Source organism: Molossus molossus, unplaced genomic scaffold (assembly GCF_014108415.1).
Source record: "Molossus molossus isolate mMolMol1 unplaced genomic scaffold, mMolMol1.p scaffold_m16_p_2, whole genome shotgun sequence".
Classification (NCBI taxonomy): Eukaryota; Metazoa; Chordata; class Mammalia; order Chiroptera; family Molossidae; genus Molossus; species Molossus molossus.
In genome coordinates, this window is record NW_023425355.1 from 67,145,836 (window position 1) to 67,165,012 (window position 19,177).

Consider the following 19,177-nt stretch of genomic DNA (forward strand, 5'->3'; position numbering starts at 1 on the left):
ACAAAGAGAGAGAACCCAAATATAGAAAATCAGAAATGAAAGAGGAGAGATAACAACTGACACCACAGAAATACAAAAGATCGTTAACAACTACTATGAACAATTATACGGCAACAAATTCGAAAATCTAAGCGAAATGGACAAATTTCTAGAAACACATAGTCTCCCGAAACTGGATCAGGAAGATATTGAAAACTTGAACACACCAATACCAACAGAAGAAATTGAAGATGTAATCAAGACTCTTCCAGCAAACAAAAGCCCAGGCCCGGATGGCTTCACGGAGGAGTTTTACCGAACATTCAAAGAAGAACTAATACCCATTCTCCTCAATCTATTTCAAAAAAATTCAAGACGAAGGAAGACTTCCAAACTCGTTTTATGAAGGCAGCATAATTCTAATTCCAAAACCAGAAAAAGACACAACAAAGAAAGAAAACTACAGGCCAATATCCCTGATGAACATAGATGCCAAAATCCTGAACAAAATACTAGCAAATCGAATCCAGCAATACATCAAAAAAATTATCCACCATGACCAAGTGGGATTCATCCCAGGGATGCAAGGCTGGTACAATATTCGCGAATCAATAAATGTGATACACCACATAAATAAAATGAAGAATGAAAACCACATGATCATATCAATAGATGCCGAAAAAGCCTTTAACAAAATCCAGCCTTCCACAAAATCCAGTATCCATTTCTGATAAAAATGCTCAGCAGTGTGGGAATAGAGGGATCATATCTAGACATAATAAAGGCCATATATGAACGACCTACAGCCAACATCATACTCAATGGGCAAAAACTGAAAGCAATTCCCTTAAGAACAGGAACAAGGCAAGGATGTCCACTTTTGCCACTCCTATTTAACATAGTACTGGAAGTCTTAGCCACAGCAATCAGACAGGAAGAAAAAATAAAAGGGATCCAAATTGAAAAGGAGGAAGTGAAATTGTCATTATTTGCAGATGACATGATACTGTACATAGAAAACCCCAAAGACTCCACCAAAAGATTACTAGACTTAATAAATGAATTTGGCAAAGTAGCAAGATACAAAATTAACGTCAAAAAATCAATGGCATTCTTATACACCAATGATGAACTCACAGAAAGAGAAACTAAACAAACAATCCCATTTACCATTGCAGCAAAAAATTAAGATACCTAGGAATAAACTTAACCAAAGAAATAAAGGACCTATTCGCAGAAAACCACCGGTCTTTGAAAAAAGAAATAGAGCAAGATATAAAAAAGTGGAAGCACATACCCTGTTCATGGATTGGGAGAATTTACATCATTAAAATGCCCATATTACCCAAAGCAATATATAGATTCAACGCAATCCCCATCAAAATACCAACGGCATACTTCACAGAATTAGAACAATTACTCCAAAAGTTCATATGGAACCAAAAAAGACCCCGAATAGCCACAGCAATCTTGAAAAAGGACAAAGTTGGAGGGATCTCATTACCAGATTTCAGGTTATACTACAAAGCCACTATAATCAAAACAGCCTGGTACTGGCACAAGAACAGGTATATAGACCAGTGGAAGAGAACAGAGAACGCAGAAATGGACCCAAGGCAATATGCTCAATTAATATGTGACAAAGGTGGCAAGAGCATACAGTGGAGTAAGGACAGCCTCTTTAATAAATGGTGCTGGGAAAATTGGACAGCTACATGCAGAAAAATGGAACTAGACTATCAACTTACACCCTACACAAGAATAAACTCAAAATGGATAAAAGACTTAAATGTGACTCAAGAATCCATAAAAATCCTAGAGGAGACTGTAGGCAACAAAATTTCAGACATCATACGCAGCAGAATTTTTACTGACACATCACCTAAGGCAATAGAAACAAAGGAGAAAATGAACACATGGGACTACATCAAACTCAAAAGCTTCTGCACAGCGAAAGATACAATCATCAAAACGGAAAGGCTACCCACTGTATGGGAGAGCATAATTGCCTATGATATATCAGATAAGTTGTTAATTTCCAATACATATAGAGTGCTCATACAACTCCACAAAAGGAAGACAAAGAATCCAATTAAAAAAATGGGCAGAGGAACTAAATAGACACCTCTCCATAGAGGACATACAAATGGCTAAGACACATATGAAAAAATGCTCATCATCACTAATCATCAGAGAGATGCAAATCAAAACAACAATGAGGTATCACCTCACACCTGTCAGAATGGCCGCCATCAACAAATCATCAAACAGCAAGTGTTGGCGAGGGCGTGGAGATAAGGGTACTCTAGTGCACTGCTGGTGGGAATGCAGACTGGTGCAGCCACTATGGAAAACAATATGGTGTTACCTGAAAAAATTAAAAATTGAACTTCCATTTGACCCAGTGATCCCACTTCTAGAATATACCCTATGAAGCCTAAAACACCAATCAGAAAGAATATATGTACCCCCATGTTTGTAGCAGCACTATTTACAATAGCTAAGATCTGGAAACAGCCCAAGTGTCCATCGGTAGACGAATGGATCAAAAAGCTGTGGTACATATACACAATGGAGTATACGCAGCTGTAAGAAAGAAAGATCTCTTATCCTTTGAGACTACATAGAGGGACCTTGAAAGTATCATCCTAAGTGAATCACGTCAAACAGAGAAAGACAAGTTTCATATGATCTCACTTATTTGTGGAATATAATGAACATAACAGTCTGAGGAATGCGGTAGTCCCAGAGACATGGAAGTGGGGTACAGACTGAAAATCCCCTAAAGATGGGGGTTGTGGGGGAGAGATAAATCACAGAACTTATATGCATGTATGCATGAACAGTGGATATGGACAACAATCTGGGGAAAGGGCAGGGAGGGACGGGGAGGGTGAATTAGTGGGGGAAAAAGGAGAAAATTCTGTAACAAAAGTTAATTAACAAAAAAAATGAATTAATTAATTAAAAAAAGAAAAAAATGCACCTCTTACAGGGAAAGAAAGAAAGAAAGAAAGAAAGAAAGAAAGAAAGAAAGAAAGAAAGAAAGAAAGACAAATTTATATATTAAAAATTTTTTAAAAGGCTTTCCCAAAAATGTTGTAAACTATTATTATTAAATTTGGTAACATTCTTTGTGTAATAATAAAGTTATCTTTATTAAAGTAAAAAAATAAATAAAAAAAGATGTCCTTTAAGTTTAGTCCTTTGGCTGGAAAGTAAAATTTTATTTTATTTGTTTATTTTAATTTACCTTTATTATTGAAAGTATTATAGATGTCCCTCCTTTTTTTCCTCAATGACTCCCTTCTTCTTATTAGGCCCCCCGTTCCCTGTCTTCACCTCACTGTTGTCTGTGTTCATTGGTTATGGATATACACATATAAATTCTTTGGCTTATCTTTCCCTGCCCCCCTACCCTCTTCCCTCCAAGGTTTGTCTGTATATTCCCTACTTCCATGCCTCTGGATCTATTTTGTTTATCAGTTTAATTTGTTCATTAAATTCCACATATAAGTGAGATTATGTAATATTTGTCTTTCTCTGACTGGCTTATTTCACTAGCATAATAATCACCAGGTCCCTCCTTGCCATCTCAAAGGGTAAGAGATTTTTGTTTCTTACAGCTGCATAGTATTCCATTGTGTATATGTACCAAAGCTTTATTATCCACTCATCTATTGATGGACACTTGGTTTGTTTCCAGATCTTATATTGTAAATAGCACTGCTATGAACATAGGGGTGCATATATTCTTTCTGATTGGTGTTTCAGGGTTGTTCGGGTGTATTCCTAGAAGTGGGATCATGGAGTAAAATGGTAGTTTTATTTTAAATTTTTTGAGGAAACACCATATTGTTTTCTATAGTGGCTGCTCTAGTCTGCATTTCCACCAGCAGTGTACTTTAGTACCCTTTTCTCCACATCCTTGCCAGCACTTGTTATTTGTTGATTTATTGGTGGTAGCCATTCTGGCAGGTGTGAATTGATACCTCATAGCTTTTTAAATTTGTATCTCTCTCAGGATTAGTGATGATGACCATTTTTTCATATGTCTCTTGGCTATTTGTATGTCCTATTTGGAGAAGTGTCTATTCAGGTTCTCTGCTCATTTAAAAAAATTGTTTCATTGATTTGAGAGAGAGAGAGAGAGGAAGGGAGAGGGAGAGAGAGATAGAAACATCGATGAGAGAGAAAATCAATTGGCCACTTCCTGCATGCCCCCCACTAAGAATCGGGCTCACAACCTGGGCATGTGCCCTGACCGGGAATCGAACCAGAAACCTCTTAGTGCATGGATTGATGCTCAACCACTGAGCCACACTGGCCAGGCTCTGCTCATTTTTTAATTGGACTGTTTGTCTTTTGCTGAGTTGTAGAAGTACTTTATATATTTTGGAAATTAACCCCTTATCCAAAGTATCATTGCCAAATATGTTCTCCCATACAGTGGGTTTCCTTTTCATTTTGATATTTGTTTTGCTGCGCAGAAGTTTTTTTAGTTTGATATAATCCCATTTGTTATTTTTTTTTCCTTTATTTCTCTTGCCCTTGGCAATATATAGGTGAAAATTCTGCTACATGTAATGTCTGAGATTTTGCTGCCTACATTTTTTTTAGGATTTTTATAGTTTCACAAGTTACATTTAAGTCTTTTATCCATTTTGAGTTTATTCTTGTATATGGTGTAAGTTGGTGGTCTAGTTTAGTTTTTTTTCATGTACCTGCCCAATTTTTCCAACACCATTTATTGAAGAGACTGTCTTTCCATCATTGTATGCTCTTGCCTTCTTTGTCATATATTAATTCAGGATAATATTTTGGGTTAATTTGTGGTTTCTTTGTTCTGTTCCATTGATTTTTATGTCTATTCTTGTGCCACTACCAGGCTGTTTTGATTATGATGGCTTTGTAGTATAACCTGATATTTGGTATTGTGATCCCTCCAATTTTGTTCTTCTTTTTAAAGATTGCTGCAGCTATTTGTGTTTCTTTGTTTGTTCCATGTTTTTTTAGATCTGTGAAGTATGTCATTGGTATTTTAATGGCGATTGCATTGAATCTATAGATTATTTTGGGTAGTATGGGCATTTTAATGATGTTTATTCTTCCAATCCATGAACGGGGTATATGATTCCATTTATTTCTTTTTTATATTTTCCTCTTTTTCTTTTTCCAATGTCCTTTAGTTTTCCAAGAACAGGTCTTTTATCTCCTTGGTTAAATTTATTCCTAGATATCTTAATTCTTTTGTTGCAAAGGTGGAATTGTTTTATTAGTTTCTCTTTCTGAGTGTTCATTATTGGTGTATAAAAATTCCATCAGTTTCTGGGTGTTAATTTTGTATCCTGCTACATTGCTGAATTTATTTATTAAATCTAGCAGTTTTTTTGTTGTACTCTTTAGGGTTTTTTATGTACAATATCATGTCATCTGAACTTTTAAAACACCCATTGGAATGAAGTACTGCCTCACTTTTCTGTTCTGTTCTTGTTGCAGGGCATCATTGACACAATTTAATCACATTGCTGAGAACTACAATTATTTTGCATCTCCAGAGACTTCTGAGAAACAACTATAAGTAATGGTTTATTTTATAAACAAAAAAGCAATTGATTCACACAAATGCCTAAAGACTGCCTAGGAATCCCTCTTTGAATTCATAGGGATAGACTTAAAGGGTTGCATTATACAGAATAGAAAGCTCCCTGATGGAGGTTGGAAAGGTTATTTTCAAGCCATATGTTTCTTCAGGCTGACTTCTAATTTTAATTTATCTTTGAATACGTTTGCTCTAGCTTTACAATTCTCTTCTCATGAGCCTCCTTTTTTCTTATTAATAGGAGAATGTTTCTCGCTGCCTCGGGTCTCTGAGGGACAGTTTTCATCTATAAACCAAACAAATAAAAAATTATCCTGGGAGGCCTGCTAGCTGGTAGTTTACAAAAGAGATTTTAGAATAATAATCTTGAGTGATTTTTCTAAACACATTAATGTTCAACTTGACATTTGTTTAGGAGCCTCTCAGAATCCATTAAAAGCCATCTTCTCTGCTTGGTTTTCCTTCATTCTGGCCCTGGGAAAGGGGGATTAGGAGATTTTACCCTGCATTTGGATACTTGAATTCTCTGTAACTGCATTTACTGTAGAGCTCTGATTGGTGGAGATTAACCACAAACAGGTGAGGTTTTGAGAGTTTTACTGCTTGTCTGAATTCTGATCTAAGGCAGGGCAGACTGTTTGGATTCCATTCAAACATAGCCTCAGCTTAAAATATCTTTCTGTACACTGAAGGGAGTAGACAGAAAAAAAGGATGGGTGCTATTGCCAAAATTTTAGAGAGGTACATTCTGGGGGTGGGAGAGAGTACTTGTCATGCTCCATCATATCACTCTATCTTATTTTCATCAGAGCACTTGTCACCATATGAAATTGTTCTAGTGAGTTACTGCCATACTTGTCTCTCTCCCCAATGGTAATTAAAGCTGTAATATGGCTCAGAATTCCCTCTTCCAGGAATGGCAATTCTTAGACTACTTTTTGAGCTTCCCAGACCCAGCCTTCCCCTTCCATGGACACTGAGAGTCATATCCCTCATTCTAAAATTTCTCTATTAGATATTCAGGCCTAGTGGTGAGATAGTCATTCTTCTCTCCTCCACCATCCTCTTTTAAAAGGCAATTCTCCTAGGTAGGATGGCACTTGAAGTTATTACCCCTTAAATTTTGAATGAGGCCTAAGTTCTTTCTCCTAAGGTAGTGGAGACACCTCAGAAATACAGTCGTCCCTTGTCACTCCACACTTCAAAAACCACAATAGAGTGAAGCCGTGACCTTTTAAGCGTGGAGTGGTGAGGGATGACTGTATAAATAAAGAATCCTACTTCACGGAAATTCATTTATGGTGGTAGAGTCTGGAACTGATTAACCGCAATAAACAAGGGCCAACTGTACTCAGTTCATAACATTAAAAGGAGAAGGATCAGGAAAGGTGAAAGGGATTTGAGATGGGAACTGAGGGCAGTGGTGAGGAGGGGAACAGCAAAGCTCAACTATATCTACCTGCTTCATGATTTGGCCTCAGGCCCTCCCTGGAAGTCTAATGGCCCAAGAAGTTTCAAGCCTTAGGAACTGGGAGGGAACCCACACTAACTAGCTTCCTCTGTTCCTCTGGAGCTAGGACAGAGAAGCTCTGTTCCCCCAGGAGTATTCCAATTTCCTTTCTCTCCTCTGCCAGCTGTGGGTCAGGTAACATTTTTTCTTATAAACATGAAATAATATACACAAGTCAGTTATTTTCTTCTAAACTTCACCCTTCCCCTTTGGAATTTGACATTTGTCTTCCATTTCCTGACACATTCCCCTCTTCAGCAGCCAGGTCCATCAGGAAAGGCCAAAAGAACCTCTTCTTCCTAAGAGCAAGAGGTTCCTTCTGTGGATGAGCAGCAGAGGGGTTGGAAAGACAGCTCAAATCTGCGGGAGAGCATCACCAGTTCCAGATCCCTAGCCAGAGGGCTACCCCCCACCTACCTCCACCAGAACCACGGCAGGAATTTCTAGACTAGGGTCCACTAAGGGTCTTGAACCAACTTTGCTGAGACTCAAAGCTCCAGGACCCTAAAGTCATTGTGAAGCAAATGATGTGCAGAAAAACTTTCTAACAATGCCAAGGGAACCGGGTCCAAAATGACTAGGGAAAACATGAATTGGGTAGGTAACAGCTCCCTCTGCATTCCCTTCCTACCCTTCCTCCCAAAGCAATGAAAGCTTTGTTTCTGTGGTCAAAAAGGGAAGGAAAGGGATCTGAGAAACTCATTCATATGAAGAAGCTAGTTAGCAGTTTAACAGGTAGTGATGTCCCTGGACCGGTTCCAGGGCCTGGCCCTGCCTAGGCACAATCCAGGACTTCCAGGGTCTTGACTTATGCAGCAAAGATCTCAAGAACAAGTCAGAGTTGGAACAAAAGCAAGTTTTATTCAAGTAGAGGCAAAGAGAGAGGCTAGGATGTGGGTGCCCCTATGTCAGAAGTGAAAATACATGACCAAGTAGACATAGGCCAACTTGCAAGTGAGTTGCACATATTTTCAGTTAGTTCTTAGAATTTCATTAAATTCTAAGAATTTTATTCTTAGAATTCTGACTCCTCCATCTGGTTGGGTGGGGTTCTCATTTCTAAGAAGTGTTATCGTGTTTGTCCCATTTGGCCCCCTTCTCCTTTTGGTGTCAGTTTTCATTGTAATGATGGTATAATGAGCTTTGGGGTTGGACTCTCATCAGTTTTTCTTCTATCTTGAGTTGATCTGATTTTAGCTAGTTCGTGTTGCTGTTGACTTCTATGACCACTACAGGGGTTTCCTGCCATAAACTGTTTCCCTTTGATCATGTGTGGAGGTGGGGGCTATAGTGACAGAACCTAGCAACTTACTGGCCTATGATATTATTTCCTACTTCCTCATTTCACTTGTCAGGATTTTCCCCTGAATTCTCTCTATCCTGCCTCACTGGTACCAGGGTGATTTGTAAGTTTAAAGATGTCAATGCTTAGCACAACAATGCTCAGGTTAAGTTGCTAGCATCAGTGGTGGTCGAGGGCAGTATGTATTGAAAAAGGCTTTTCTGATGTCCCTCAAAGTACCGCATGCAAGTGAATGTCTTTCTAGAAGTCCAGGCCTAGCACTAACTTTTCATATATCTATTTTTCAGTTTCCATGGTCATACTTGGGCCACAGAGGAGGGCTAAAATTTCCCTCTGAGATGTCCTTGAACCTCTTCCATTGGGAGCACAAAATTATGTCTCTCACTGCAAGGCCACAACAGTGGATACTCATTCTGTCCCCAGAAAATGTTCTTCCTAAACTCACAATTGGATTGCTCATTGAAAGCTATATTTTATCTAGGAAGTGAGAGATTTTGTGTCAGAGTTGTTCTCTCAAAGTTTCTGAAAACAACAAAGCATTGTTTGGTACAACCAGCATTCAGGCTTAGGACAATTATATAACTAATCAGCAGCATTATAAGGTTGTCTCCCAGATGACTTGTCTTGCATCATTGTTTCCTAATTTTTTAATCATCCAGAAAGCTATAATATCTAAGGATTACCAAGTTAATGTAAGAAGGAAAATTCCTGGAATTCATTAAAACCTCAATTGCCCTAAACCGTCTACCACACCTTTCATGATTTTTTGAGTTATGTAAAGGTACACTGGTTTTATGGCTTTGTTTTAATGTTAGTGGTGATGAGAGATGAAGAGGGAAGTTAATGCCTCATATTCTACTAGCAATTCTAATGAATGGGAAAGAGATATGGATTTAAGAGTCAGGAAACCTTTGTTCAGATCTTGCTACCTACATATCAAATATTCCCATTTTAAGATGAAGTATATTATTGAGCTGCTGAAAGAAAATAAAGTAAATATCTCAAGGATACTTCCAAATCTTGTCCTTTATGCTCTGTAGAAGAAAAAGTATGAGGCAAAATCTGTGCAAAACTAAGTGAGTTTGAGTTGCCATCACAGGGATCCAACCAAATTAAGATTTCTTTTGGAAAGCAATATATTTTAAGTCCCAGAAAAATTGAAGCAAAATGTCAACAGAGTTCAACAGGGAAAGTTCACATTTTTTGTTTTATTCAATTCTCACTGCAATCTGTAATATTTGACTTGTATTTAGTAGATAAGAAAATTGAGGTCCAGAGGGAGTAGAGGACTTGGTCAAGGTCACACACCTAGTGAATGGTAGAAATAAAACTTAGATGAGTCTAGAATCTAAATTCAGTATTTCTTTCACTGAGTCATGTTAATAGAATATCCATTATAAGAACAGTGTATATATGACTTGACTTCTCATCTAAAAAACAGAGTAGCAGAATGACTTTTGAAAAATACATCTTATCACCCACAAGATACATTAAATTAGAAAAAGTCTATTATGGTTAATGGAAATGCCAATAGAACAGTGATTCGTAAAAATATAAGACAAAATAGATATCACTGCAAAATGATATCAAATTGAACAAGAAACCATGATAAAAAGTTAACATTCTGATGTTGTGTTCCTTAATACAAATCAACAACATACACTTAAAAATAAAAATGACAGAAATATCAGAAAAAAGGATCATGTTAAATTTAATTACAGATCTCAACAATAAACCCCAACATGCCTGACCAGTGTGGCTCATTTGGTTGGGTGTCCTCTCATGCACCAGGAGGTCACCAGTTCGATTCCCAGTCAGAGCACATGCCTGGATTGCAGGCTAGATCCCCACCAGGGGGTGAGCAGGAGGCAGTCAATAAAAGTTTCTCTCTAATCGATGTTTCTATCTCTCCCTGTCCCTTCATCTCTCACTAAAATCAGTAAAAACATATTTAAAAAATAATAATAAAATAATAAACCCTAACATTTTAGTGGTTTAAGACAGTAGAAGCTTTCACTCACTGAATGGTAGAATGTTCCTGGATGGTGGGCAACTTTCTTTCCTGTAACAATTAAAACACAAAGTTGCGAGGGAAGATGGTGGTTGGCAGGACCAGAGGGAGGGTGAGTGTGTGAGAGAGTGTGAGTGGACGCAAAGGTGGATGACCAAACCCTAGCAGTGCAGAGACACAGAGCAAAAAATTCCTGTGCTGTGGACAAAGCAGCCGGCTACCAAGGTAAGTGGCCCTTCAGAACACTTCTCCTTGCACCTTAGAGAGGTCCCACTATTTTGGAAGATCTCAGGTCTTCCCTGTGAAGAGGCAGCGGGAGTGGCTAGGACACAGCAAACTGAGCCCACCAGCACACTGGAACCATCGGACCAGTGGACACTCTGTGTCAACACAGACCAGTGCACAGTAGTGGATCTACCAAGGTGCTGGTCATGGAAGCCACAGACAGCCCGGAGCCCAGCACCATCTCCCATAGTAGCAGCCTGATCACAGTCCAGATATACCCTCAGCAACAGAGGCTGGGGTGCAGACATCCATCGCCAGGCAACAGAAGCACAGAGCAGTAGCTGAGACCCATCTCCAAAAACTACAGCAAAAGCTGAGCAGAAGTTGAGCCACACGGGGCAGCAGCACTCCCCAGCCACCAGCAGTGGGAACTGGGGCTCCACAAAGACCTGTGCGATTCCGTAGCTCACAAGAGCAGTGGGAAGCCTGAGCCCAGGAGAGACTGGTGCTATCCAGCTGACAGCCCACACTAACTCCAGGGTGCAGGGGCACCAGAGAGGCCTGTGTGACCCAGCAGAGTCTGTGGAGTCTAGTTTGCTCAAGGACAAGCTGGGAGCTAAAACACCAGCTAGGCCTGTGCAACCTAGCAGACTCTGTGGGATCTAGTTACCCATGAGAACTGCGGGTGCTACAGCACCAGAGAGGCCTGTGCAACCCAGCAGGGACTGTACGATCCAGTTACCCACAGGGTCTCTGGAGTGCTGAAGCACCAGAGAGGCCTGCTCAAACCAGTAAAGACTGTGCCATCCAATTACCCACAAGACCTGTGGTGTGCAGAAGCACCAGAAAGTCCTCTGTGACCTAGCTGCGCACAGAGATAGGCGTAGAGGATGTGAAAATGGAGGGAGAGTAAATGGAAGCTATACAGATGACCTCACAGGACCAAACGGAAATTAAAACTAAAATAAAGACAAATCCTAGGGGAAAAAAAAAAAACAAAACAACAACAACAGAAAAGAAGCAGGACAGGACCATATAACCAGGGACATTGGGAGTATCTGTGCAGGCGGGAAAGGGTGGCAGACTGAGACTCCATGGACAGCAGCAGTCTTAGCTGTGAGCAGAGCCCTTGGGGAATAAAGACCAAGGCTGCTTCACAGTGCTGAGAGCCAGGACAGAGCACTAAAATAGCCACAGCCACTCACCTGGGGGCTACAGCACAGGGAGGGCAGACTGGGCTGGAACTCTGTAGGAACACTAAGGATTTGGAGGATATTAAGAGTTTTGGCTGAATTGGGGCCACAAAGGACAGTGGCTAGTGTGTTCCTTCCCAGAGCAGTGGGGAAAAGCTGCAACCCCCTCCCTCACCTCAAAGATTCAGACTTTCTCAGATGAGGCAAAGAAATGCAAATGGAGTCTCATTAATAACCAGCATCTACCCCACACTCTGGAAATCCTCTTATGCAAAATACCAGAACTACATTCCAAGGCACTGGGTAACTGAGATTACTAGCCACCAGGAAAAAGCTAGAGGATAAATGAACCTTTCCTGGGCTTGGAAATCTACCCAGGAAAGTAAGACTTTACAGTGGTGTTTAATGTGGGCTGACCCAGGCTCACAGAAACCCAGTAGAGGGAGCCACAAACAGCAGAACACCAACACCCACAGGGAAAACTTGGTAGGCTCCAAAACCCACTAAGCTAGCCAAAATGCTGAAACAAATCCCAAATGAATGAACAAGAGAACTCTATCAAAGATGAGATAAATGAAATGCAGCTAAGCAAATTATCAAAGGTAGAGTTCAGACCCATGATCTTGAGGAAAGTCAACAGCATGAGTAAGGACATCAGGATCATGAGTGAAGATATAGAAACATTGAAAACCAACCAAGTTGGAATGAAGAATGACATAGCAGAAATTAAGAACACATTGGTAGGACTAACCAGCAGAGTAGAGGGAGCTGAGGACCGGATCAGTGAATGAGAAGACAGGGTAGAAAAAAAAATCAACCAATCAGAAAACCAAAAGAAAGAAACAATTAAAAAACTGAGACAGCTTAAGAGAACTGTGGGACAACTGGAAACATAATAATATTCACATCATAGAACTCCCCAAAGTGGAAGAAAATAGGCAAGGATTAGAGAATATATTTGAAGAAACAGTGACAGTTCGGCATAGGATGACACTTTCCAGGTTCCTCCATGTCATCACAAAGGATAAGAGACATTTCTTTCTTACAGCTGCATAGTGTTCCATTGTGTATATCTACCACAGCTTTTTTACCCACTCAGTTATTGATGGACACTTGGAATGTTTCCAAAACTTATCTATTGTAAATAGCGCTGCTACAAATATGGGGGTACATATATACTTTCTGATTGGTGTTTCAGGATTCTTAGGGTATATTCCTAAAAGTAAGAACACTGGGTCAAATGGGAGTTCAATTATTAATTTTTTGAGGTAACTGCATAGTGTTTTCCATAGTGGCTGCACCAGTCTGCATTCCCACCAGCAGTGTACTAGAGTCCCCTTTTCTCCACACCCTCACCAACACTTGTTGTTTGATTATTTGTTGATGGCCGCCATTCTGACAGGTGTGAGGTGATACCTCATTGTTGTTTTAATTTGCATCTCTCTGATGATGAGTGATGTTGAGCATTTCTTCATATGTCCCTTAGCCATTTGTATGTCCTGTTTGGAGAGGTGTCTTTAGTTTCACTGTCCATTTTTTAATTGGGTTCTTTGTCTTCCTTTTCTTGAGTTGTATGAGCACTCTCTATATATTGGAAATTAACCACTTATCTGATATATCATTGGCAATTATGCTCTCTCATACAGTGCCTTGCATTTCCATTTTGATGATTGTATCGTTTGCTGTGCAGAAGGTTTTGAGTTTGATGTAGTCCCATGTGTTCACTTTCTTCTTTGTTTCTGTTGCCTTAGGTGATGTATCAGTGAAAATTCTGCTGCGTATGATGTCCAAAATTTTGTTGCCTACATTTTCTTCTAGGATGTTTATGGATTCATGAGTCACATTTAAGTCTTTTATCTATTTTAAGTTTATTCTTCTATATGGTGTAGTTTCAATTGTTGCATGTAGCTGTCCAATTTTCCCAACACCATTTATTAAGGAGGCTGTCATTACTCCACTGTATGTTCTTGCCCCCTGTGGCAAATATTAATGGAGCATATTGCCTTGGGTCCATTTCTGGGTTCTCCGTTGTGTTCCACTGGTCTATATACCTGTTCTTGTACCAGTACCAGGCTCTTTTGATTACAGTGGTTTGGTAGTATAACCTGAAATCTGGTAATGTGATCCCTCCTACCTTGTTCTTCTTTTTCAAGATTGCTGTGGCTATTCGAGGTCTTTTTTGGTTCCATGTGAACTTTTGAAGTATTTGTCCTAGTTCTGTGAAGTATATCCTTGCTATTTTGATGGGGATTGCATTGGATCTATAGACTTCTTTAGTTAGTAAGGACATTTTAATGATGTTAATTCTTCCAATCCATTAATATGGTATGTGATTCCACTTTATTACATCTTCCTCTATTTCTTTCTTCAATGACCTGTAGTTTTCTGTGAATAGGTCCTTTATTTCTTTGGTTAAGTTTATTCCTAGGTATCTCAATTTTTTTGCCACAATAGTAAAAGGGATTGATTTCTTTCTGTGATTTTATTATTGTTGTATAAAAATGCCATCGATTTCTTGACATTAATTTTGTATCCTGTACCTTTGACAAATTCATTTATTAAGTCTAGTAAATGTTTGATGGAGTCTTTGGGGATTTCTACGTATAGTATCATGTCATCTGTGAATAATGACAGTTTCACTTCCATTTGTCCAATTTCAATTCCTTTTATTTTATTGTTCTGTCTGATTGCTGTGGCTGAGATTTCCAGTACTATGTTAAATAAGAGTGGTGAAAGTGAGCATCCTGGTCTTGTTCCTGTTCTTGAGGGCAATGCTTTTAGCTTTTGCCCATTGAGTATGATGTGGGCTGTAGGTCTTTCATATATGGCCTTTAATCTGTTGAGATATGATCCCTCTATTCCCACATTGCTTAAAGTTTTCATCAGAAATGGATGCTGGATGTTGCTGAAGGCTTTTTCAGCATCTATTGATATGATCATGTGGTTTTTAGTCTTCATTTTGTTTATGTCTATCACATTTATTGATTTGCGTATATTGTATCAGCCTTGCATCCCTGGAATGAATCCCACTTGGTCATGGTGAATAATTTTTTGATGTGTTGCTGGATCCAACTTGCTAGTATTTTGTTCAGGATTTTGGTGTCTATGTTCATCAGGGATATTGGCCTGTAGTTTCTTTCTTTGTAATGGCTTTTTCTGATTTTGGAATTAGAATTATGGTGGCCCCATAAAACAAGTTTGGAAGTCTTCCTTCTTCTTGAATTTTTTGAAATACTGTGAGAAGAATGGATGTTAGTTCTTCTTTGAATGTTCGGTAAAACTCCCCCGTGAAGCCATCTGGGTCTGGGATTTTGTTTGCTGGGAGATTCTTGGTTATATCTTTGATTTCTTTTGTTGTTATTCATCTGGTCAAGTTTTCTATCTCTTCCCATTGTAATTGTGGGAGACTATGGGTTTCTAGAAATTTGTCCATTTTCCTTAGATTGTCAAAATTGTTGCCATATAATTGTTCATAGTAGTTGTTAACCATCCTCTGTATTTTTTTGGTGTCAGTTGTTACTTCTCCTCTTTCATTTCTGATTTTATGTATTTGGGTTCTCTCTCTTTGTTTCCTGGTGAGTCTAGCTCTCGGTCTATCAATCTTGTTTATCTTTGAGAAAAACGAGCTATTTGTTTCAGTGATTTTTTTATTTGTTTTTTTTTTGGTATTCATGTAATTTATTTCTGCTTTTATCTTTACTATTTCCTTCCTTCTACTTGCTCTAGAGTTTTCTTCTTGTTTGCTCTCTAGTTCTTTAAGTTGTGAGGTTAGATAGTCTATGAGAGATTTTTCTTGCTTTTTGAGGTAGGCCTGTAGGGTTATGAACTTCCCTCTCAGAACTGCTTTCGATGTATTCCATAGGTTTTGTGTTGTTGTGTGTTAGTTTTCATTGGATACCAGAAAGTTTATAATTTCTTCCTTGATCTCCTGGTAACCCATTTATTGTTTAATACCATGCTATTTAGCCTCCTTGTGTTCAAATGTCTTTGCATGTTCTTGTTGCAATTGATTTCTTGTTTCATGCCATTGTGATCTGAGAAGATGCTTGATGTGATTTCAATTCTTCTTGAACTTGTAGAGACTTAGATTTTGTCCTAACATGTGGTCTATCTTTGAGAATGTCGCATTTACACTTGAGAAGAATGTGAATTCTGTAGTTTTGGGTTGTAATTCTCAGCAGATAGCTATTAAATACATTTGGTCTAGTACTTCATTTAGAGTCTCTGTCTTTTTGCTAATTTTTTTTTGTCTAGAGGATCTATCCAGTGAAGCCATAGGGGTGTTGAAGTCCCCTACTATGATTGTATTGCTATCAATTTCTCCTTTGAAGTCTGACAGAAGATATTTAATATATTTTGGTGATTTTTTATCGGGTGCATATATGTTCATCAAGGTTATAACATCTTGTTGGACAGATCCTTTCAATATTATGTAGGGGCCTTCTTTGTCTCTAGTTATAGCCTTAATTTGAAATCCATTTGATCAGATATGAGTGTTTCTACCTGAGATTTTTTGTTTTGTTTTGTTTTTCGTTTGCATGGAAGATTTTTTTCCATCCCTTCACTTTCAACCTATGTGAGTCTTTTGTTGTGAGGTGGGTCTCTTGTAAACAACATATAGATGAGTCATGCTTTATTATGCAATCACCTACTTTGTGTGTGTGTTTTTTTTTTTAATCTTTATTGTTGGATGTAAAATTTATTACAGATGTTCCACATTTTCCCACCATTGACCGCCCTCCTCCCCACTCCCACCTCCCCTCCCACCTTTTCCCACACTATTGTCTGTGTCCATTGGTTATGCAGATAAGTTCTTTGGTTTATTTCTTCCCACCCCCCAACCCCTTTCCCTTTGAGGTTTGTCAGTCTAGCAATGAATTTGTACTTCTTAATCCCTTAACCTTTTTCACCAATTCCCCCAACCCCCCTCCCAACTGGCAACCAACTAAATGTTCTCTGTATCTATGAGAATGTTTCTGTTCTACCTGTTCATTTTGTTTGTAGATTCCATTGTTGGTAGATATGTATTCATTGCCATTTTGTTTGTTCATACATTTTATCTTTTTCTTCAAAAAGATCCTTCATCATTTCATATAATAACGGTTTGGTAGTGATGAACTCCTTTAACTTTTTCTTGTCTGGGAAAGTTTTTATATGTCCATCGATTCTAAATGACAGCTTTGCAGGATAGAGTAATCTTGGTTGTAGGTTCTTGGTTTTCATCACTCTGAATATTTCTTGCCACTCCCTTCTGGCCTGCAAAGTTTCTTTTGAGAAATCAGCTGACAGCCTAATGGGAACTCCCTTGTAGGTAACTAGCTGCCTCTCTCTTGCTGCTTTTAAGATTCTCTCTTTGTCTTGAACATTTTGCATTTTGATGATGATGTGTCTTAGTGTGGGCCTCTTGAGGTTCATCTTGTCTGGGACTCTCTGTGCTTCCTGGACTTGTATGTCTGTCTCCTTCACCAAGTTAGGAAAGTTTTCTGCCATTATTGTTTCAAATAGGTTTTCGATTTCTTGTTCTTGCTCTTCTCCTTCTGGCACCCCCAAGATGCAAATGTTGGCATGCTTGAAGTTCTCCCAGAGGCTCCTTACACTATCCTCATTTTTTTTGGATTCTTTTTTATTTTTGCTGTTCTGATTGGGCATTTTTTGCTTCCTTATATTCCAAATCGATGGTTTGCTCCTTGGATTTACATACTTTATTATTGAAGCTGTGTAAATTATTCTTTATCTCAGTTAATGCCTCCTTCAATTCTAACTGTGTATCCATGATTTCTTACTGGTCCTTTTTTTATGCTCTTGAGGCCCTTCCTAAGTTCACTGAGGTTCTCACTAAGTTCATTGAGCATCCTTATAAGCAGTATTTTGAACTCAGTATCTGTTAGGTTGCTTATCTCCCTTTCTCTTAGTTCTTTTATTGGGGTTTTGTTCTGTTCTTTCATTTGGGACCTGTTTCTCTGTCTCCTCATTTTGGCTGCCTCCCTGTGTTTGTTTCAGTGTATTACTTAATGAGAGGTATGGGGCTCACTGAGACCAGATGCTGCTTGTTTGAAAGAATTTAGGAAAACCTGAAACAGGATCCAAGACAGGCCAATCCTATGGTTAAGCAAGTGGCAACAGCTTGGGTGGGTTTGAAAGTTGTGTGGGGTGGGGCGGGGCCTCAGGGAGTCAGCAGGGCGGGGCTACCAGTGTGAGCCAGATTGCTGGAGTCCCAGATATGGCGACTGTATGCCGCTCCGGGGAAGGGCTCACCAAGGGAACAAAGGCCTCTTACTGCAAGTTTGTCCCCAAGAAAGCCCCCTCTCCAGCCCTCGCTCCAGTGCCAAACAGCTCAGTTATTCCCTGTATGTCTCTGGTGCCACTCAAGCTGCCTCCCCTCCAAGCTTAGAGGGAGAGAGTCCAATAAGTTCGTGCGCGGGCACTTTAGGGAGCTGCCTGGGGCTCCAGCAGCATCAGCTTCCCTGAGCCTCAGTTCCTGCTGGTTTTTCCAGCCAGAAGTTATAGGGACTTCTCTTCCTGGCACTGGAACCCTGAGCGGGGCACCTGGTGTGGGACAGGGACCCCTCAGTCCTCAGCAAGGACCTCCCATCCACAGGAGCCTCTTGATTTTTATCCGCCACATTTGGGTGTTGGGACAAGCCAACCTGTTGCTTCTCTCTTACTGCTTTTAGGAGTCTCTCTTTGTCTTTAACTTTTGGCATTTTGATTACTATGTGTCTTGGTATGGATGGGCCTGTTTGGGTTCTTCTTACTTGGGGCTCTCTGTGCTTCTTGAACTTCAATGCCTTCTTCCTTCACCAAATTATCAAAGTTTTCTGTCACTATTTCTTCAAATAAATTATTTTACCCTTTCTCATTTTCTTCTTCTTCTTGGACTCCTGTTACATTTACAGTTGTTCCACAGTTCTCTTAAGTTGTCTTCCTGGTTTTTAATTGTTTTTTTCCCATTGGTTTTCTGATTGGTTGACTTTTTCTACCCTGTCTTCTAATTCACTGATCCAGTCCTCAGCTTCTTCTACTCTGCTGTTTAGTCCTTCCGATGTGTTTTTTATTTCTGATATGTCATTCTTCATTTTTTCTTGGTCGCTTTTAATTTCCAACTGGTTGATTTTCAACATTTCTATGTCTTTACTCATGGTGCTCATGTTATTACACATGCTATTGTGCTTCCTCAAGATCTTGGTTCTCAATTCTAGTTCTCTTAACTTGCTTAACTGCACAATATTTATCCCATCTTTGGTAGATGTCTCTTGTTCTTTCATTTGGCTTTTGTTTCTGTGTTTGACCATTTTGGCTAGCACAGTGCACTTTGGAGCCTGCCAAATTTTCCCTGTGAGTGTTGGTGTTCTGC